Source organism: Crinia signifera, chromosome 6 (assembly GCF_055691185.1).
Source record: "Crinia signifera chromosome 6, ASM5569118v1, whole genome shotgun sequence".
NCBI classification, from domain to species: Eukaryota; Metazoa; Chordata; class Amphibia; order Anura; family Myobatrachidae; genus Crinia; species Crinia signifera.
In genome coordinates this window covers 26,025,631-26,048,125 of record NC_139222.1, presented here as the reverse complement: position 1 = coordinate 26,048,125, position 22,495 = coordinate 26,025,631, and the positions used below count along the sequence as shown (strand labels likewise).

The 22,495-nt window shown below is 47.9% G+C and overlaps 4 protein-coding genes across 9 annotated transcripts in view; 3 read left to right on the top strand and 1 right to left on the bottom strand.

The window, feature by feature from the left end:
* LOC146010130 (uncharacterized) overlaps positions 1-22,495 on the top strand; it is a 424,288-nt gene that overhangs the window by 193,039 nt on the left and 208,754 nt on the right. For 2 of the 4 annotated variants that reach the window (XM_083151062.1, XM_083151059.1), the window contains exon 1: positions 9,046-9,170. The exons of the other annotated variants lie outside the window; for them this stretch is intronic. The gene's annotated coding sequence lies outside the window, so the exon portion shown is untranslated. Of the gene's footprint in view, positions 1-9,045; positions 9,171-22,495 lie in introns of those variants that run through there. 4 annotated transcript variants of the gene reach the window in all.
* The window catches only part of LOC146010169 (uncharacterized), a 263,545-nt gene that overhangs the window by 147,497 nt on the left and 93,553 nt on the right, over positions 1-22,495 (bottom strand). The window lies entirely within an intron of this gene.
* The window catches only part of LOC146010153 (uncharacterized), a 360,112-nt gene that overhangs the window by 267,796 nt on the left and 69,821 nt on the right, over positions 1-22,495 (top strand). The window lies entirely within an intron of this gene.
* Positions 1-22,495, top strand: part of LOC146010228 (uncharacterized) — a 239,166-nt gene that overhangs the window by 200,706 nt on the left and 15,965 nt on the right. The gene's annotated exons all lie outside the window — the stretch shown is intronic.

The following is a 22,495-nucleotide window of genomic DNA, read 5'->3' as shown; positions in this document are numbered from 1 at the left end:
GGTACAGGTGGGAGACATTCTTCACAGGAAGAGGAGCAACAGAACACGAGGACATGCACTGACACTAGAGGGAGGAAGATTCAGGGGAAATGTGAGGAAGAATTACTTCACAGAAAGAGTAGTAGATAAGTGGAATAGCCTCCCATCAGAGGTGGTAGAGGCAAATACAGTAGTACAATGTAATCATGCTTGGGATAAGCATATTGATATCCTTACAAAAAAATAAGGATCAAATATGGTTTGAGGTAACATGTTTAAAAAAGGGGCAGACTAGATGGGCCAAGTGGTTCTTATGTGCCTTCAAATTCTATGTTTCAATCCCACGAGCGAAGGAAATGCCCCAATTGAAGAGACTCCAGCAGATCAACGAGTCCCTTGTCTCCTGAAACAGTAGCAGTGTTTCCTGTTTCATTGATTTCGGGTTCCCGGACGGACTGGACAGAATGTTCCATCGGAAAGGCCTTGAGTGAAACCCCGCATACTGCAGGGTCTCAAATGTTGCCACCATTTTGCCCAACAGCTTCAAACTGCCATATAGAGGGATTTGGCGACTGGAGAATTGCCATCACCAACCGGCGAATGTCCACTGCCTTGGACTCTGGAAGGAAAACACGATGTAGATGTGTGTCCTAAATCACACCCAAAAACTGGAGTTTCTGAGCGGGTGTTAAATGAGACTTTGGCAGATTTAACATCCACCCGTGGTCTCGAAGAAACTGCGTTGCAATCGTCAGATGTTCCTGCAACTTCTCTGCCGTTTCCGCCCTTAACAAGAGGTCATCCAAGTACGGAATAATCACAATCCCTTTAAACATGGCTCGCTGCCATGACAGCCATCACCTTTGTGAAAACTCTCGGCGCTGTGGCCAGTCGGAAGGGTAGAGGCGTTTTGCAATAGGAACAACTCATCTGCAGTTTCAGGATGAAACTGCAGATGAGTTGTTTCTATTGCAAAACGCAGCAAAGATTGATGTTCCCTGCATATCGGCACGTGTAGATAAGCATCCTGGATGTCCACTGAGGCTAAACATTCTCCAGGTTCTATGCTTAAAAGCACTGACCGAAGAGATTCCATACTGAAGTGATCCACCCACAGATGTAGGTTTAAAGACTTCAGGTTTAGAATGGGTCAGAAGGAACCATCCGGTTTGGGGACTAAGAAAAGAATGGAATAAAATCCCATCTTTCTTTCCTCCTGAGGTACCGGGATCACAACTCCGTTGCCGCCCCCAAGAGGGCTTTCCGCAAGCGAGCTTCTCGTGGCAAGGGTGTTGGGAGAAATCTCTTTTGGAGGGACTCCCCTGAGATTGATCCTGTAACCCAGCAAAATTATAGAGTGAACCCAAGGGTCCGGGGTGGAGAGACACCACACATCCCGATACTGCAGGAGGCAAACCCCCCCCCCCTCTGATCCCAGAAGGGGGAGTCTCCACCTCGTCATGCTGAGGACTTATCCTCACTTTTTGAAGAATGTTTCTTTGCAAAGGCCCCAAAGTGGGATCTGGGCGACCTTCCTTTGCCACAGGGAAACTTTGTTCTGCCTGGTTGTCCTCTACTGGACACACCCCCTCGAAAGGAGGAACGAAAGGAAGACCTGAATGCCCCAAACATTGACACTGAGTGCTTAGTAGATGTGGTGGGGAGGAAAGTGCTCCCCCCCCCCTTATTTAACCACTTGAGTGGTATGCCCAGAGATTTTCCGGGCTCAGCTGCGCTGCCGCAGCGGGCTGTCCCGGAAAATATCTGGGCATACCCCTATTATACAATAGGTGCGCACCACTGGCGCAGCACCTCTACAGCACATCCCGTGACCAGCTCCAGTCCCCCCCTGTTCCTTTGCTCTGGTGATCGGTAAGCCGGAGCTTCCCTGACCCGCCAGCCAGCCCGTCACTCATGTTACGGTGACGTCGGCGGCAGGCTCGGGTATGGTTGGCCAGGCTTGGGGGGACTCGGAAGCGCTCAGGCACCCGAGTCCTCCCGAGCCGCGAACATCACCCAGCCTGCCGCCGACGTCACTGCTAAATGTGACAGGCGGCATAGGCTGGGGGAGAGAGGCAGCAAGGAAGCTCCGGCGTACTAACGCCGGAGGTGAGGTGGGGGGGCTGCTTCCAGCTTTCTGTGGTGGGTTTTGCTGGGGCAGGATAAACCTGCCCTGGTAGGTTTGTCCTGCTCCAGCAAAACCCACCACTCAAGGGGTTAATAAGTGAATCCAGTTGAGCCCCAAAAAGAAGTTCTCCTTTGAAAGCCAATGCCTCTAGAGACTTTTTAGACTCGCTATCAGCTTCCCAAGCCTTAAGCCAGAGAACTCTCCTAACTGTCACAGAAGTGGCTGACACCTTTGACTCCATCTTGGCGCCTTCTCCACCAGCCTCACAAACATATTCCACTGCACACTTTAGCTTTTCTGCCAAAGCAAAAGCTTCTGTGTCTGGCTGAAGCTGAGCACGCAAAGCATCAGGCCCACTTCATCATGGCCTTGGGATACCCAAGCTGATGCAATGACCGGACGTAAAGTAAAGCCATCCCCTTCAAACACAGCTTTCAGACAGCCTTCAATCTTTTTACCCACGGGGTCTTTGAAGGCAGGACCCCCTTGTACAGGCAAAGCAGTGGTCTTAGACAACCTAGAAACAGCTGCATCCACCAGAGGGACCTGTTCCCACACCTTCACATGCTCCACCGGCATGGGGTACATGTTGGCAAATCTCTCTTTTTTTTATTTTATCTTTTATTGACAGAAAAAGACAAACTTATACAGAATACAGTTACAGAGAACAAAATAAAGTTGTCTGGTCGGTAACTAACAATAGTAACATTTGTTGATGGTACATTCACGCGATCTGTAGGATGATTATAGCACCACATTAATTCACAAATATACCTTTATATATTAATTCAGAAGGGAGGGTCGTTAGTTAAGGTTTCAGTTAAGTACCAGGTGGTGTCCGAGAAAGAGTTTCTTAGGGCGGTTTTTAAAGGGGGGGAGCGGTTACGTATGTAGGGCAACCAGGTATCAAAGAATTTGTTTGCCAATTTTTCTTTTTGAACAGAGGTTTCTGTCCAATCCATCATAAACAGATACGTTATTCTGGGGAAGGCTAAGGATAATGAGGGTGGGGTTGTCCAGATCCATTCTGACAGTATCGTTTTTTTTAACAGTCGCTGCCATTTTAACAAGTAACAGTCGAGTTCCTGATGATCGGCGTTTGCAATCTGCCAATGAATAGTTTCCCCAAAAGACCCAAGCTTTTGAGATATTATAATCTATATCTAGTTTTGTTTTGACATAGTTCTGAAACTCTATCCAAACAGACTGCACAACATCACAGGACCGCATCTGGGTTACCGCACTTGTAACAATTGGCGTTGGGAGCTCCCCCCCGTAAGATATTTAAGTTTCGGAGTAAAATATGATCTATGTAATAACTTGTGATGCATCTCCATATAGGATATAGATACTAGGCTCTTGTTTAAGGTCTGGTATGCTGTCAACATTGTCTTGTTGGCAAATCTCTTGAGCATGAGAAGCCTTTTATGAGGTGTCTTCCATGCTTCCCCAAGTAGTGCCTTCATGCCCTCATCCGAAGGGAAGGTAACTGCATCCCTGCACTGTTTCTTAAATACACCCTGAACTGGCTCTTTATCCTCCATCTGAGAGGTTTAATGTTTGTTTAACTGCCAATATTAAATCTTCAATACCAGGGACAGAAGACTCAAACTCGTCCCTCTGGTCCCAAAACATATCTTCAGTACATTCACCTTCATCTTCGGACTCTAAATTAAGAAGGGGAGGTGTGGATAAAGGGTGCCTGGGTGAAGTTACCTCAGGAGCCTTGGAAAGCTGCTCTATAAAAGTATTCATTTTATGGACAATCTGTGCTGTGTCCTGCATTACTTGCAGTAGAGCAGAGTCCCCCTGAGATGGGGTAATAGAGCCCACAGACGGTTGAGAGGAGGATAAAGGCCTAGGAGATTTAACAAGCTCATCTCTCTGCCTACTCAAAGCCTGTACTAAGGCATTCATAGATCTCCCTAATGCAGCCACCCACGCAGGTTCAGGCTGCTCAGACCTCTGGGCTTGAGCCCCATTGGGCACAGACTTACATGCAGGGCACAAGTCCCCCTGATCCATCTGTTCAATAGTTAATTTAATTCCACAAAACCTGCAGTTATTTAACATGGCAGACGCTCCCTCCCCAAGAGCAGCAGCACTACACCTTTCTGTCATGATAACACACACACAGTGCACAATATTAGGCGTTTGTACAGAATAATATACCCAAGTACTTATCTGTCTGCTCTGCTGCAATGGACCCTCAGCGGCCACCAGGGAAAGCGCTGCCCAGGAGAAACTTTCCACTCAGTTCTGTAGTGTAAAATCCTCCTCCAGCTCCGCACAGTGTGGAGAGAAATGGCGCCAGAACAGAGTGTAGGAAGAGACCAAGTCTCTGCTTCAGTGGGGAGGGAAGCTTTTTGGCACCCTCCCCCTATCAGCCGCTCCTACCAAGTGTTTCTCCTTACTTCCAGTGTCTCCCCTCAGGCTGGGACAACTTGGAACATCCAGCTCATGATGTGAGGGGAGAGCAGGAGTATAATAGGGACTGATAGCTCCTGATGTATGCGATACACCAGAGAGTGTGGGGAGGAGACTGGTCAGATCTCTGGGCTGGTAACACACAGTGACATGATGTGAGGGAGAGAGCAGGAGTATAATAGGGGCTGATGGCTCCTGATGTATGAGATACACGAGAGAGTGTGGGGAGGAGACTGGTCAGATCTCTGGGCAGGTAACACACAGTGACATGATGTGAGGGGGAGAGCAGGAGTATAATAGGGGCTGATGGCTCCTGATGTATGAGATCCACCAGAGAGTGTGGGGAGGAGACTGGTCAGATCTCTGGGCAGGTAACACACAGTGACATGATGTGAGGGGGAGAGCAGGAGTATAATAGGGGCTGATAGCTCCTGATGTATGAGATACACCAGAGAGTGTGGGGAGGAGACTGGTCAGATCTCTGGTAACACACAGTGACATGATGTGAGGGGGAGAGCAGGAGTAGAACAGGGGCTGATGGCTCCTGATGTATGAGATACACCAGAGAGTGTGGGGAGGAGACTGGTCAGATCTCTGGACTGGTAACACACAGTGACATGATGTGAGGGGAGAGCAGGAGTATAATAGGGGCTGATGGCTGCTGATGTATGAGATACACCAGAGAGTGTGGGGAGGAGACTGGTCAGATCTCTGGGCTGGTAACACACAGTGACATGATGTGAGAGGGAGAGCAGGAGTATAATAGGTGCTGATGGCTCCTGATGTATGATATACACCAGAGAGTGTGGGGAGGAGACTGGTCAGATCTCTGGACTGGTAACACACAGTGACACTAAGTTAGGGGGAGAGCAGGAGTATAATGGGGGCTGATGGCTCGGTGGTCCACCATTGATCCTGCTATTATTGATGTTCCAACATCGATCCTGCCTCCATATATGTTCTGCCATCAATCCTGCTAACCATCAGTGTCTCACCACCGATCCTGCTCATCAATTACCCATCATTGCACCATCTGGTCAGTAACATCTAGCCACCTTATGAGTCTTCATGCTGGCTTGTATCTACATCCTTGGGACTTCATCACTGTTCTAACCCTGCACCATCTGTGAGAGTTTACCATTGATACTATTATCATCAGCATTCATACTGACTCCCTGTGCCATTGAGGACTGTTACTACTTACCAGTGTGCTTTCATTGGGTACACCCGACTCCTGCATTAAGTCTTATCACCATCTGCCACTGTGTGTTGTCATATCTACTGCGTGCTTTAATAAAAAATACTTATTTTATTCATACCTAAAGACTTCATTTTTGGTCATGCCTTCGGGCGGCCAATGCTCAGAAGCCCTCACTATGTCTAGTCCTCCCAGGTTTATACACACGTCAGCCCCTATGCCTGCGTCCTCACCAGGTCAGCTCCAGACCTCAGGCATGACAGTTATTCTGTACTGACCGAGGAGGGTGCAGGATAAGAGGCCGCTGTAGTGACAGAGGAGGGTGCGGGATAAGAAACCGCTGTAGTGACAGAGGAGGGTGCGGGATAAGAGGCTGCTGTAGTGACAGAGGAGGGTGCAGGATAAGAGGCTGCTGTAGTGACAGAGGAGGGTGTAGGATAAGAGGCTGCTGTAGTGACAGAGGAGGGTGTAGGATAAGAGGCCGCTGTAGTGACAGAGGAGGGTGCAGGATAAGAGGCCGCTGTAGTGACAGAGGAGGGTGCGAGATAAGAGGCCGCTGTAGTGACAGAGGAGGGTGCAGGATAAGTGTCTTATGTAGTGACAGAGGAGGGTGTAGGATAAGAGGCCGCTGTAGTGACAGAGGAGGGTGCGGGATAAGAGGCCGCTGTAGTGACAGAGGAGGGTGCGGGATAAGAGGCCGCTGTAGTGACAGAGGAGGGTGCGGGATAAGAGGCCTCTGTAGTGACAGAGGAGGGTGCGGGATAAGAGGCCGCTGTAGTGACAGAGGAGGGTGCGGGATAAGAGGCCGCTGTAGTGACAGAGGAGGGTGCGGGATAAGAGGCCGCTGTAGTGACAGAGGAGGGTGCGGGATAAGAGGCCGCTGTAGTGACAGAGGAGGGTGCGGGATAAGAGGCCGCTGTAGTGACAGAGGAGGGTGCGGGATAAGAGGCCGCTGTAGTGACAGAGGAGGGTGTGGGATAAGAGGCCGCTGTAGTGACAGAGGAGGGTGCGGGATAAGAGGCCGCTGTAGTGACAGAGGAAGGTGCGGGATAAGAGGCCGCTGTAGTGACAGAGGACTGTGCAGGAAAAGAGGCTGCTGTAGTGACAGAGGAGGGTGCGGGATAAGAGGCCGGTGTAGTGACAGAGAAGGGTGCGGGATAAGAGGCCGCTGTAGTGACAGAGGAGGGTGCAGGATAAGATGCTGCTGTAGTGACAGAGGAGGGTGCAGGAAAAGAGGCCGCTAGTGACAGAGGAAGGTGCGGGATAAGAGGCTGCTGTAGTGACAGAGGAGGGTGCGGGATAAGAGGCTGCTGTAGTGACAGAGGTGGGTGTAGGATAAGAAGCCGCTGTAGTGACAGAGGAGGGTGCGGGATAAGAGGCCGCTGTAGTGACAGAGGAGGGTGCAGGATAAGAGGCTGCTGTAGTGACAGAGGAGGGTGTGGGATAAGAGGCTGCTGTAGTGACAGAGGAGGGTGCAGGATAAGAGGCCGCTGTAGTGACGGAGGAGGGTGTGGGATAAGAGGCCGCTGTAGTGACAGAGGAGGGTGCGGGATAAGAGGCCGCTGTAGTGACAGAGGAGGATGCGGGATAAGAGGCTGCTGTAGTGACAGAGGAGGGTGTAGGATAAGAGGCTGGTGTAGTGACGGAGGAGGGTGCGGGATAAGAGGCTGCTGTAGTGACAGAGGAGGGTGCGGGATAAGAGGCTGCTGTACTGACAGAGGAGGGTGCAGGATAAGAGGCTGCTGTAGTGACAGAGGAGGGTGCGGGATAAGAGGCTGCTGTAGTGACGGAGGAGGGTGTGGGATAAGAGGCCGCTGTAGTGACAGAGGAGGGTGCGGGATAAGAGGCTGCTGTAGTGACAGAGGAGGGTGTAGGATAAGAGGCTGGTGTAGTGATGGAGGAGGGTGCGGGATAAGAGGCTGCTGTAGTGACAGAGGAGGGTGCGGGATAAGAGGCTGCTGTACTGACAGAGGAGGGTGTGGGATAAGAGGCTGCTGTAGTGACAGAGGAGGGTGCGGGATAAGAGGCTGCTGTAGTGACGGAGGAGGGTGTGGGATAAGAGGCCGCTGTAGTGACAGAGGAGGGTGCGGGATAAGAGGCTGCTGTAGTGACAGAGGAGGGTGTAGGATAAGAGGCTGGTGTAGTGACGGAGGAGGGTGCAGGATAAGAGGCCACTGTAGTGACAGAACAAGGGTAATATGTGTCTCTCTGTAATAAGTGATTATTCCTCACCTGTGCTGGTATTTGTAGGGATTTCTTCCTCCTTACACTGCTGGTCACCCCTCATATCCTTCTCTTCCCCCTCTGTATCTTCCCACATAATATCACACAGATCTTCTCCCTAATTGCTAATATATATAAAATCACAGATATCTTACTAATTGCGTCTTTGGCATCTATTAGTTGATTTATCTATAAGCCCCCCACCTTCAATGAAAAACTAATTCAGAATACTACAGGAATCCAGAAAACATAAAACACATCACCCTTCTCCCATAGTGTTACAGATCCTTTCATTGCGCAGGATGAAATGCAGACAAACTGGCCTCATCTATGTTTTCTTTCTATTAAACAACCTCACCCCTCTGGCAATAACAGAAACATGGTGCACACTAGACAGTCACTGCTTCATCTGAGGCCCTCTCACACAGTGCACTCCACATCACTGAGCATTTGTTGGTGTGGTCGCCCCAGTTTCATCACCTTTCAAATAGCTACGATATATATTAGTTTTTTTTAGACATCATATGGACTGAGTTTGTAAACAGTAAAGTGCTGAGTGATCCGGTAGCGGAGTCACATGACCAGAAGGATGGGGAGGGAAGTGTTACACTAAGGGGGTGTCACGTGCGCAAGTGTCAACATTGACACCAAAAAAATCATCAAAAACTCGTTCCGCCCTTTTAATGTGTCAACTTTTTCCATGTTGATCCTTTGCTTGTGTTGACCTTTCTGGGCCAGATTAGACACTGTTGGCCCCATGATACACATCCTTATTAACACAAGTGCACGACTGCAACCCTACATTACCATACGTTACCAAAAATGACCATACATTACTGTGGAGCCCAGGAGTGGGGAACTGTGTCTGATCTCCATATATAATACACCAGTCTGCTCCACCTGCATTATCATCACGGAGCACCACAGTCTGCGCCACCTATTTAACATTAAATTAGAATGTAACAATAATACTAGATGCAATTTCCTGACGCTGCCGGACTCAACACTGGGTCCTCCCTGCAGTGCTGCCTCCTCCGCATCCGCAACTTGTCTTGTTATGGACAATTGAAACATTCCTGGACCCTGGAACTCAGAGCGAGGGCGGAGTACGGTGGAACGCACAATCCGGAAGTACAGTGGAACGCACAGCCCGGAAGTACCCGGAAGTGCGGCGTGTGTAACCTGCTGTTGTGTCTGGGAGAGAGCAGTCGTCAGGTGAGTGTCCCCATAAACAGGGGTGAGAGGGTATGGGTAGCGGGTGACCCCCGGGAGCTGCTGCTGGGGAGACGGCGCCTCCCGGCCTTACACGTGTGCTGTGGGGCTGTGGCTGAGGGGGGATATAATAGCTGTATATCCCGATACAGTGACTGGGGCCTTGTGCCACCCTCTGCCATAGGCTTGTTACCAGCAGCGTGTGGCTCCTATGGCACAGTATTATTCCTCTTATATAGCAGGTATTATGGTGTAGATGGGCATCATCACTGGGCTATTGTGCTGATTAATATGTGTATAAATCAGCCTTGTATACAATTGGTGATATGTGTACTACACCACTGTGAGACTATAAGAGGGATATACCCACAGTAGTGTACATATGGCTGTATACAGTGTATGTGCTATCATATACCCCTATTATATACATAGTGCTGCATGTACTACTAGAGAGATCCTGATTGCTAGGAGTCCGTGGCCTGAGCAAGCTGTAGCCGTGTACAGGGAAATCCCCCTCTGTATATGTGACACCGTCGTACATGTATTTGTGTGCAGCAATTCCACATAAGGCGCATTGTGTGACATTTACTATCAGTAAGCCTGAGATAGGCAGGTGCTGCTGTCATACCATTATCCTCAGTCTGTGTAACACTTGGGGATACTAAGTACAGCATTGTATCTAATATATGAGAAGCCTAAATACTATATATTGCAGCACACTAAGTATGGGGCTGATTCAGACCTGATCGCAGGGTTGTGAATTTGCAGCGGCCACAGTTCAGCCAAGACTCCGGCCCGCTAGAGTGATATCCCGCCTTGTGAAGCAATGCGCAGCCGTGCAAATATGTCCAAATCCTGTCGCAAGCCGTTCACCGTCGGATGATTGTTACACTGGTCCCATCATATCCAGCCCAGTGCTGACGTCACACACCCTCCCGTAATACAGGCATATCCAGCCCAGTGCTGACATCACACACCCTCCTCTAATACAGGCATATCCAGCCCAGTGCTGACGTCACACACCCTCCCCTAATACAGGCATATCCAGCCCGGTGCTGACGTCACACACCCTCCCCTAATACAGGTATATCCGGCCTGGTGCTGATGTCACACACCCTCCCCTAATACAGGCATATCCAGTCCAGTGCTGACATCACACACCCTCCCCTAATACAGGCGTATCCGGCCTGGTGCTGACGTCACACACCCTCCCCTAATACAGGTGTATCCGGCCCGGTGCTGACGTCACATACCCTCCCCTAATACAGGTGTATCCGGCCCGGTGCTGATGTCACACACCCTCCCTTAATACAGGCGTATCCAGCCTGGTGCTTACGTCACACACCCTCCCATAATACAGGCGTATCCGTCCTGGTGCTGACGTCACACACCCTCCCCTAATACAGGCGTATCCTGCCTGGTGCGGACATCACACATCCTCCTCTAATACAGGCATATCCGGCCTAGTGCTGACGTCACACACCCTCCCCTAATAAAGGCATATCCGGCCTAGTGCTGACATCACACACCCTCCCCTAATACAGGCGTATCCGGCCTGGTGCTGACGTCACACACCCTACCCAAATACAGGCAAACCCGGCCTGGTGCTGACATCACACACCCTCCCCTAATACAGGCATATCCGGCCTGGTGCTGACGTCACACACCCTCCCCTAATACAGGCAAACCCGGCCTGGTGCTGTCACACACCCTCCCGTAATACAGGCAAACCCGGCCTGGTGCCGATGTCTGACACCCTCCCCTAATACAGGCGTATCCGGCCTGGTGCTGACGTCACCCACCCTCCCCTAACACGATCAGGTACACCTAGCGTATTTCCACGCACCCATGCGGTTTTCTTAGCACTCCCTTATTTTCAACTCTCAATGTCTACTTCCTGTCAATCGCCTTGTGAACGTACTCATGCACAGTTCATCGATAATCAGCCGAATGCAAATTGGTGGTTGTGTGATCAGGTCTGAATTAGCCCTTATGTCCAGAGGGTAATATCGCTCACATAGACTATAACAGCAGCATAATAAGTGTACAATACACTGACTTACAGATAGTACATAGTAATACGGCAGATCATCTCTTACACAGATACACTGACTTACAGATAGTACACAGTAATACAGCACATCATCTCTTACACAGATACACTGACTTACAGATGGTACACAGTAATACGGCACATCATCTCGTACACAGATACACTGACTTACAGATAGTACACAGTAATACGGCAGATCATCTCTTACACAGATACACCGACTTACAGATAGTACGCAGTAATACGGCACATCATCTCTTACACAGATACACCGACTTACAGATAGTACACAGTAATAAGGCACATCATCTCTTACACAGATACACTGACTTACAGATAGTACACAGTAATACGGCACATCATCTCTTACACAGATACACTGACTTACAGATAGTACGCAGTAATACGGCAGATCATCTCTTACACAGATACACTGACTTACAGATTGTACGCAGTAATACGGCACATCATCTCTTACACAGATACACTGACTTACAGATAGTAAGCAGTAATACGGCACATCATCTCTTACACAGATACACTGACTTACAGATAGTAAGCAGTAATACGGCACATCATCTCTTACACAGATACACTGACTTACAGATAGTACGCAGTAATACGGCAGATCATCTCTTACACAGATACACTGACTTACAGATGGTATGCAGTAATACGGCACATCATCTCTTACACAGATACACCGACTTACAGATGGTACACAGTAATACGGCACATCATCTCTTACACAGATACACTGACTTACAGATAGTATGCAGTAATACGGCACATCATCTCTTAAGATAGTACGCAGTAATACGGCACATCATCTCTTACACAGATACACCGACTTACAGATGGTACGCAGTAATACGGCACATCATCTCTTACACAGATACACCGACTTACAGATAGTACACAGTAATATGGCACATCATCTCTTACACAGATACACTGACTTACAGATAGTACACAGTAATATGGCACATCATCTCTTACACAGATACACTGACTTACAGATAGTACACAGTTATACGGCACATCATCTCTTACACAGATACACTGACTTACAGATAGTACGCAGTAATACGGCACATCATCTCTTACACAGATACACCGACTTACAGATAGTACGCAGTAATACGGCACATCATCTCTTACACAGATACACGACTTACAGATAGTACACAGTAATACGGCACATCATCTCTTACACAGATACACCGACTTACAGATAGTACACAGTAATAAGGCACATCATCTCTTACACAGATACACTGACTTACAGATAGTACACAGTAATACGGCACATCATCTCTTACACAGATACACCGACTTACAGATGGTACGCAGTAATACAGCAGATCATCTCTTACACAGATACACTGACTTACAGATAGTACACAGTAATACGGCACATCATCTCTTACACAGATACACTGACTTACAGATAGTACGCAGTAATACGGCAGATCATCTCTTACACAGATACACTGACTTACAGATTGTACGCAGTAATACGGCACATCATCTCTTACACAGATACACTGACTTACAGATAGTAAGCAGTAATACGGCACATCATCTCTTACACAGATACACTGACTTACAGATAGTAAGCAGTAATACGGCACATCATCTCTTACACAGATACACTGACTTACAGATAGTACGCAGTAATACGGCAGATCATCTCTTACACAGATACACTGACTTACAGATGGTACGCAGTAATACGGCACATCATCTCTTACACAGATACACCGACTTACAGATGGTACACAGTAATACGGCACATCATCTCTTACACAGATACACTGACTTACAGATAGTATGCAGTAATACGGCACATCATCTCTTAAGATAGTACGCAGTAATACGGCACATCATCTCTTACACAGATACACCGACTTACAGATGGTACGCAGTAATACGGCACATCATCTCTTACACAGATACACCGACTTAAAGATAGTACACAGTAATATGGCACATCATCTCTTACACAGATACACTGACTTACAGATAGTACACAGTAATATGGCACATCATCTCTTACACAGATACACTGACTTACAGATGGTACACAGTTATACGGCACATCATCTCTTACACAGATACACTGACTTACAGATAGTACGCAGTAATACGGCACATCATCTCTTACACAGATACACCGACTTACAGATAGTACGCAGTAATACGGCACATCATCTCTTACACAGATACACTGACTTACAGATAGTACGCAGTAATACGGCACATCATCTCTTACACAGATACACGACTTACAGATAGTACACAGTAATACGGCACATCATCTCTTACACAGATACACTGACTTACAGATAGTACACAGTAATAAAGCACATCATCTCTTACACAGATACACTGACTTACAGATGGTACGCAGTAATACGGCAGATCATCTCTTACACAGATACACGGACTTACAGATGGTACGCAGTAATACGGCACATCATCTCTTACACAGATACACTGATTTACAGATGGTACACAGTAATACGGCACATCATCTCTTACACAGATACACTGACTTACAGATGGTACGCAGTAATACGGCAGATCATCTCTTACACAGATACACTGATTTCAGATGGTACGCAGTAATATGGCACATCATCTCTTACACAGATACACTGATTTACAGATGGTACACAGTAATACGGCACATCATCTCTTACACAGATACACTGATTTACAGATGGTACACAGTAATACGGCAGATCATCTCTTACACAGATACACTAACTTACAGATGGTACGCAGTAATACAGCACATCATCTCTTACACAGATACACTGACTTACAGATAGTACGCAGTAATACGGCACATCATCTCTTACACAGATACACGACTTACAGATAGTACACAGTAATACGGCACATCATCTCTTACACAGATACACTGACTTACAGATAGTACACAGTAATAAAGCACATCATCTCTTACACAGATACACTGACTTACAGATGGTACGCAGTAATACGGCAGATCATCTCTTACACAGATACACGGACTTACAGATGGTACGCAGTAATACGGCACATCATCTCTTACACAGATACACTGATTTACAGATGGTACACAGTAATACGGCACATCATCTCTTACACAGATACACTGACTTACAGATGGTACGCAGTAATACGGCAGATCATCTCTTACACAGATACACTGATTTCAGATGGTACGCAGTAATATGGCACATCATCTCTTACACAGATACACTGATTTACAGATGGTACACAGTAATACGGCACATCATCTCTTACACAGATACACTGATTTACAGATGGTACACAGTAATACGGCAGATCATCTCTTACACAGATACACTGACTTACAGATGGTACGCAGTAATACAGCACATCATCTCTTACACAGATACACTGACTTACAGATGGTACACAGTAATACGGCACATCATCTCTTACACAGATACACTGACTTACAGTTGGTACGCAGTAATATGGCACATCATCTCTTACACAGATACACTGACTTAAGGCCCCCATACACTATGAGATTTATCTGACCTGTAAAATTGCAGGAGACCTACATACAATTTGACACTTGATGTGCTATTTTTTACATCCAATTTGTGTCAGATAAATCACGTGATTTATCTGATGCAAATTGAATGCAATCCATATATGTGCACGCTCTGCTGAACGCCTCTGGAGGAAATCTCACTCTCTGGCAGACTTCCTCCATTTCAAGTTTATTCTCTCCTCCTACAGCGCTGCTCTCTCCTCTGCCAAACAATCTTTCTTCAAATCTCTCATCTCTTCCCATTCCTCCAATCCCCGACGTCTCTTTGAAACTTTCAACACTCTACTTCGCCCTGCACCACCCTCCTCCCTTCATCCCTCACTGCCACTGACTTTGCCTCCTTCTTCCTCTCTAAAATTGAGATAATCCGACATGATATCTCCTCCCATACCCCCTCTGCTGCCCACCCACCCCAATTATCCTCCCCTCCCAACTACCCCACTCTGTCATCCTTCTGCCCTATTACAGCTGAGGAAGTCCGCTCCCTCATCTCATCCTCTCCCCCCTCTACCTGTCCCTTGGACCCTCTCCCCTCCCGTCTCCTCAGTTCCCTCTCCCCCACTGGCTGCTCCCACCTTGCTCACCTCTTTAACCTATCTTTTTCTACTGGCATTTTTCCCTCACCCTTCAAACATGCTCTGGTCTCACCTATTCTTAAAAAACCAAACCTGGACCCTTTATCTCCCACAAGCTACCGCCCTATCTCTCTTCTCCCATTTGCCTCTAAAATACTAGAACGGCTGGTTTACAGGCGTCTCACCAGCTACTTGTCTGACCACTCCATCCTTGATCCCCTTCAATCTGGCTTTCGCCCACTTCATTCCACTGAGACTGCCCTAGTGAAAGTCACCAATGACCTGCTGTCAGCCAAATCCAAGGGTCACTTCTCCCTGCTTATCCTTTTGGACCTATCTGCTGCCTTTGACACTGTGGATCACCCTCTCTTCCTCCACACACTCCAAAACAGTGGCCTCTCCGGCACAGTCTTCAACTGGTTTTCCTCTTACCTCTCCAACCGTTCCTTCTCAGTCTCTGCCTCTGGCTCTACCTCACCACCTTCTATCCTTTCTGTCGGGGTCCCCCAGGGTTCCGTCCTTGGCCCCCTTCTGTTCTCTCTGTACACCTCCTCTCTGGGTGCACTCATTAACTCCTTTGGCCTCCAATATCACCTCTATGCGGATGACACCCAAATCTACCTCTCCTCTCCTGATCTGTCCCCCACTGTTTTCTCTCAGGTTTCCAACTGCCTCTCTGCCATCTCCACCTGGATGTCTGAGCGATTTCTGAAGCTGAATATGGACAAAACCAAACTCATTATCTTTCCCCCACCCAGAGCTATGCCCCCTACTAATATCTCTATCACTGTTAACAACACCATCATCTCCCCCGTTCCCCAACTCCGCTGCCTGGGTGTCACTCTTGACTCCTCCCTCTCCTTTGCACCCAACATCCAAGCCCTGGCCCATTCTTGCCGGTTCCAGTTACGCAACATTGCTCGCATCAGGCCCTTTCTCTCACAGAGTGCAACTAAGCTAATCATCCACTCATTGGTCATCTCACGGCTCGACTACTGCAATGTTCTCCTCACCGGCCTCGCTCAATCCCAACTGGCTCCTCTCCAATCTGTCCTCAATGCTGCAGCCAGGCTTATCTTCCTCTCCCACCGCTCTAATTCTGCCACTCCCCTTCAACAAAATCTGCACTGGCTTCCATTCCCCTACAGAATCGTCTTCAAACACCTCACACTCACATACAGGGCCATCTCTAATTCCATTGCTCCATATATCTCTAACCTCATCTCCATTCATACACCCTCCCGCCCTCTACGGTCGGCTGACGACTGTCGTCTCTCCTCCACCCTGATCACTGCTTCCCATGCTAGAGTACAGGACTTTGCCCGTGCTGCACCCTTCAGTGGAACGCACTCCCTCGCTCCATTAGACTCTCCCCGACCTTGCAAAGCTTCAAACGGGCACTGAAAACTCACCTATTCATCAAAGCATACCCTTCCACTGCATAAACCAGATGGTTCTCCGACCCCTTGCCTGTTTACATCCTGCTAACTAACCACCACCCACTTGCTTGCACCTCTTGTAATCTGTCTGTCTCCCCTTCCTACTAGATTGTAAGCTCATCCGAGTAGGGCCCTCTTCCCTCCTGTTGTCAAAGCCCTCTTCTCTTCACATGTCACTCACAGCTCTCCTATACTCCAACACTCAGTGACCATCTTTGTCCGCATACTCATCTCCATCATTGGCATCTAGCCTCTAGTTGTATGTTGATTGAGTCCTCACTACTTATATCCAAGCTGTAATGTGTATTGAACTGTGGCGCTCTTTATTTGTACTGTATTCTTGTTATTTATTCAATGTTATGCCAAGCTTTGTCTCCCTGTATTGTTCCTTTGTACGGCGCTGCGAAACACTTGTGGCGCCTTATAAATAAAATTATAATAAAATTATAATAATATATATATATCAAGAAAAAACAGAGAGCAGAGATCACGTACCAAATGAGGCGGTACAAACACTGCTGTATATTCACATGAAGTGCTGACTCCGCAGCAGGTTGTTGGAGTGGTTAAACTCAGATGGTTTTCAACAAGCGGCGGGCAGCAGGCAGCAGACGGCAGCGGTGGTCTGTTCTCCACAGGTTTTACTCCGGTCAGAGATGACGTTAGGCCACACCCCAACGCGTTTCGTCATTGACTTCGTCAGAGAGCTGGCCTAGCGTCAGTCTCCGGCCCATTTTATCAGCCAGATAGAATTCCAGAGGCCACTTTCTCTAAAACAATTACAGCCACCACGATTGTTACATCATAAAAAGAATATAGACACATTTAATGATATATAAAAAAAATATACAAAAGGAATGGCACAATTTATACACTACTAGACAGAATTAGTATAAAAAGAATATGCGGCTTAATAGCCAATCACTTTAAGTCTCAATACATGCATTTCGAGACAAAGAAAGAATATCAGAATACATATATACAATTTTTCCAGGCAGAATATACAAAATATGGACATATTGTAACAGGAGATAATAAAAAATGAAAAATAATGAAAAAAAATAAACTGCAATCAAAAGAGAGTGCAATTCGGCCCACATTAGCCAATAAAGGCTGTGATTTCCAATCCGTCGTTCAATCCCTTTGGACTTAGGGTTCCTAGATGATACATCTAGAAGGATTCCCTCCTAAGTAACATTTTTTCTCTATCCCCCCCCCCCCTAATGTCTGTGGTGACAATCTCAATTCCCACAAATTTCATACCTTGTGGGTCACTTTTTTGACAACGGGCAAAGTGCCTAGGCACACTATGGTTCGTTCCTCGATTTTGGAATATTGCTGTAGTGCTCTAGAATTCTTATCTTCAAAGCCCGTTTTGTCTGTCCCACGTATCTCATGCCACATGGGCAGACAAGGAGATACACCACGTGTGTTGAGTTGCAATTGATTGCAGTTTTTATTTTCCATTTCTTGCCCCCTTTACCAACAATTTCTTTTGAACCCCTTAAACTGTGTGAGCCACAGCAAAAAAAAAAAACAGTTGCTGGGGACAATTGTTTTCTATCTAAATTTCTAGACCTTACCAAAGCAGTCAATAAGAGTTTGAGGATAACCTTTTTCCTGGAATCTAGGACATAAACCAGAGCTTGTTCAAATATACCCATATTGCTGCAATTCCGTCGCAGCCTCAACAATTGTGAGTGTGGGAGATAATGGCAGCTGTTATATTGCAAGTAATTGTTGCTATCAACCTACTTAAAGAAGGTACAAGTTTCGATATTCATAGGTTGTTCCTACCTAGCAGTGAGGGTAAGGTCAAGAAATTCCAAACTTCTACTATTGAAGTTATATGTGAATCCCAGGTTATACTGATTATCATGTATATACTCAACAAATGTACGAAATTCTTCATGGGACCCCTTCCAAATCAATAGTAGGTCATACTATTGATTTGGAAGGGGTCCCATGAAGAATGCCTCTATGCTCCTCCATTATGGAAGGGGTTAATGGTGCAAAGAAGACAGAGTTAAGGTGCCCACACACGCACCGATCCCGGCGGTGCGATGCTTCGCGATGGGGTGCGCGCTCCCGCGGCACCTCATCGCACAGTACAAAAAGTATGTTCTGCACATACTTTTTGTACTAGCTTTTTATAGCATAGCATCGCATCGCATGCACAAGGCATACGATGCGATGCTATGTGTGCTAGTTAAGCAAAGAACGCACGCCGGGATCGATGCGTCTGTAGGCACCTTTACAGTTAACACACAGAGCTTCCCCCCAAACACTATTTCCAGATCCCACAGCGACTTACATAATAAAAGTTAGAGATAGAGGGCAGGAGGACACTCCCAGTGACGTCAAGAGGGAGGCAGATCAGCCAATGAGAAGCTCCCCCTGACCTCCAGCAGCAGGGGGGGGGACGGGGTTGGGCTCTGCTGTCCATACCGACCTCGACCTCCAGCAGCAGGGGAGAGGGGGGTGTCGGACTCTGCTGCCCGCCGACCTCCAGCAGCAGGGGGGCCTGGGGCCGAATTCAAATGTTCCTGCAGTTTAGTGGTGGGTGCCGTGGCACCGATCCCTCTCCGGCAGCCGCGGACGCCCTATGTGTGCCCCCCAGGTTAGAGGACTGGCGCTGCCACTGGGAGGCCGGACACCCTGGTCCCCTGCGTGCGGCGCCAGCCAGGGGGAGATGGGACTCACTCACGATGCAGCCCCAGGTCAGCTCCGGCGGCTGCAGCGAAGTGACGCCGTTAACCCCTGGCGCAGAACACAGTGACTAAGCCGTGCTGCCCCGGGTACAGGGGGGGAGGAGGAGAGGGGAAGCCGCCTACAGGGACTGGGGTGTGCCGCAGCCCCAGTCAGAGGCTGCGGCGAGGTGGAATGGACTAACCAGCTCTCAGCACAGCCAGGGAAAGGAGCCCCTGCAGCCAGGATGGCTTTCCTGGGCTGCAGGGTTAAGTAGGTACATTGTAAAATAAATATATTGCAAATGTATTTAAAAGGTGTGTGGCTTTTGGAGCCTGTGCTATGCACAGGCTCAGTGTGTACAATGTAACACGTGTGCTTTGAATGTATTTTAAAGGAAAAGTGCACTTACTGTAACTGCTGTGTCCCAGGTGAATCCAGAGTCCTGTGTGGGCTGCTGGGTCTTTTCCAAACTTTATCCTAAAAACGGAATGCTTTCCCAGACAGCCTCCAGGCTTGGAGCTGCAGAGAAAGTTAGCAGGGAACCTCAGCTTTCTAACAAGCCGAGTGGTTCCTTGGAGCTCCATGGGGCTCTCCGTCAGCAGGCAGGGGATCAGGGCTGCCCATCTCTGGAGCTCACGTCTGGGCTAGAGGTGTTCAGCTGGTCCCCCGGCAGGCTCCTGGAAGTATGTTATGGAGGGAAACCTAACCCCTAGCCAGACAGACCAGCACCTGGGTGGTACCTGGCCCCCCAGGTGGGCTGTAGCTCAGAGGAGTAACCACTCCCCTCTGTCCATAGGGACAATGCTGACTGTACATGTGCCGAGTGCATGCACGTCTCATGCACTTAAGTTGATTGGTTGAAGACCACAGGGTGGGCTTACCCCCTGTGGTAATGTGTATAGGAGTAGCATAAAAAGAGGGTTCTGCCCTGTGTAAAAATGTACATCTACCTGACTTGAATGCTGTAAACATCTGTCTGCTGTGCATTCTATGATAGGAGAAGAGATCTTTTCAGATCTATTGGCAAATAAACACCGTTCTGCCTTAAGAGGTCCACTTTCATCTTGCGACCAACAGAATTACCGCAATAATTCCGTTCTCCAGCCATTCTGGTTACAAGCATCCAGCATCTCCGAGTTCCGCTCTGCCAGCTACCAACGCAGAGGTCTGGTCCGGGACCAGTGGGGAACCAACAGACGCCAGTCGGGGGGATGGTGCCAGCAGTGTGTCGACGCACAAACTCCAGCAGGTAGTTTTCAGGTGCCAGCGTTTGGGCCTCAGGAAGTATCTGTGGTACAAGGCGCCACGTAGGAGGAGTCTGGTGGTGGCAGTGATAACCCCGCCCACTGCATAGTGGGTGGAGTCAGTAACAGGCGGTTACTGACGGTAACAGGGAATCCTCTATTGGCCAGGTCCCGTGAGACCAGGAACCGTTATCTGTGGACCCGAAAGGTGTAGCCAGAGCGTAAGGGCAGGCGTCCGGCCAACCGGCGTATGTGTGAGGTTTGTGCAAGTAGGTGGAAACAGGGAGGTGAAGAGAAAGAGAGCAATCCCTGACTGGGAATCGAATTTGGGCTTCAGCAGAGAGAGATCCTTATCCTGGATCACCAGGATAAGGTTGGTTTTAAAAGCAGAATAATGAATGTATAGCTGTATGACTGAACTGTACAGGTTGTCAGTGCTCTATGGACAAGACTATATATTGAATAGAACTGGACCGGACTGGATACAACTGGACCGGACTGAATTCTGGATATGAAGAGGACTGGACTAGATACACCAGGGCTGTGGAGTCGGAGTCGAAGAGTCGGAGGAAATTTCACGTACCTGGAGTCGGGCTCGGAGTCGGCAAACAATGCTCCGACTCCGAAAATTATAATTAATGACTTCTCTACTGTAAGAATAAAGACCAATGCATGCAGTGCCTCACGTAACCGCAAAACGAACACGTTAAGTGACCGTGAAAAAGCATGCTTTTCATGTGCTTCACTATATGGCACGCAACGCACAATTCGGAGCACCAATACTTATAAATGTATTCTCCCTTGTAGTTTACAACTTATTTCCAACTTTCAATAAGGTTTTCAATACCTCGTTGGTAGAAATCACCTGGTGTAGACTCGAAAAATTCATTCAACCAAGCTCTCCCACCATACGCACAACATCTTTTTACGCGGATGAAGATCTTGTTTCATGCGCGGGGTCATTTGTTTACCTTGGCTAAGCCATTCCTTACGCTGGTTCATATTGATGTACAGGCACCATTTTTCGTCGCCAGAAACGATTCGGTAAAGAAATCGTTCCTTGTGTACATGAATTGAACGGTGACGAGCAAGCAAACCAGCGGAGATTGTGGCTCGTTGATTTTTGTTGTCGTCACAAAGCATGCGGAACTCATGCTCCACACTTCTGAACCTTTCCTATTGAGTGAAGATTCTTCTCTATAGCTAGAAGAGCTTAGAAGGACTTGATGGAACAGCTTCTTGGATTCAACTGTTAGTGTTTATATTTATTTTAAAACCTGCATGCCTGCTTGTCTGTATGAGGGTAGACATTTGTACATGTTTCTGGAAGAAACTGTCTATCCTAGGCTTTTAAGTGTGGTGCAAGGAATGTATCAAATACATTCGCATATTAATACAGGGGAGTCAGGGTCAGAGGTACGAGAAGTCGGTGTCGGAGTCGGGACATTTATCTACCGACTCCACAGCCCTGGATACAACTGGGCTGGATATGAATAGGACTGGACCGGTCTGGATACTGTATACCAGTGGTAGCCAACTCTAGTCCTCGAGAGCTACCAACAGTTTACACCAAGGTTTTTGCTAATTACTCACAGAGGAATTCAGGGGCAGATTTGTTAACCTCGGTGAAGTGATATACTGTCTGGTTTTTATCACCGGCCAATCAGCTCCTACCTGTGAAGTTACAGGCCTGGTTTGAAAAATGACAGGTAGGAGCTGATTGGCCAGTGATAAAAACCAGACACTTTA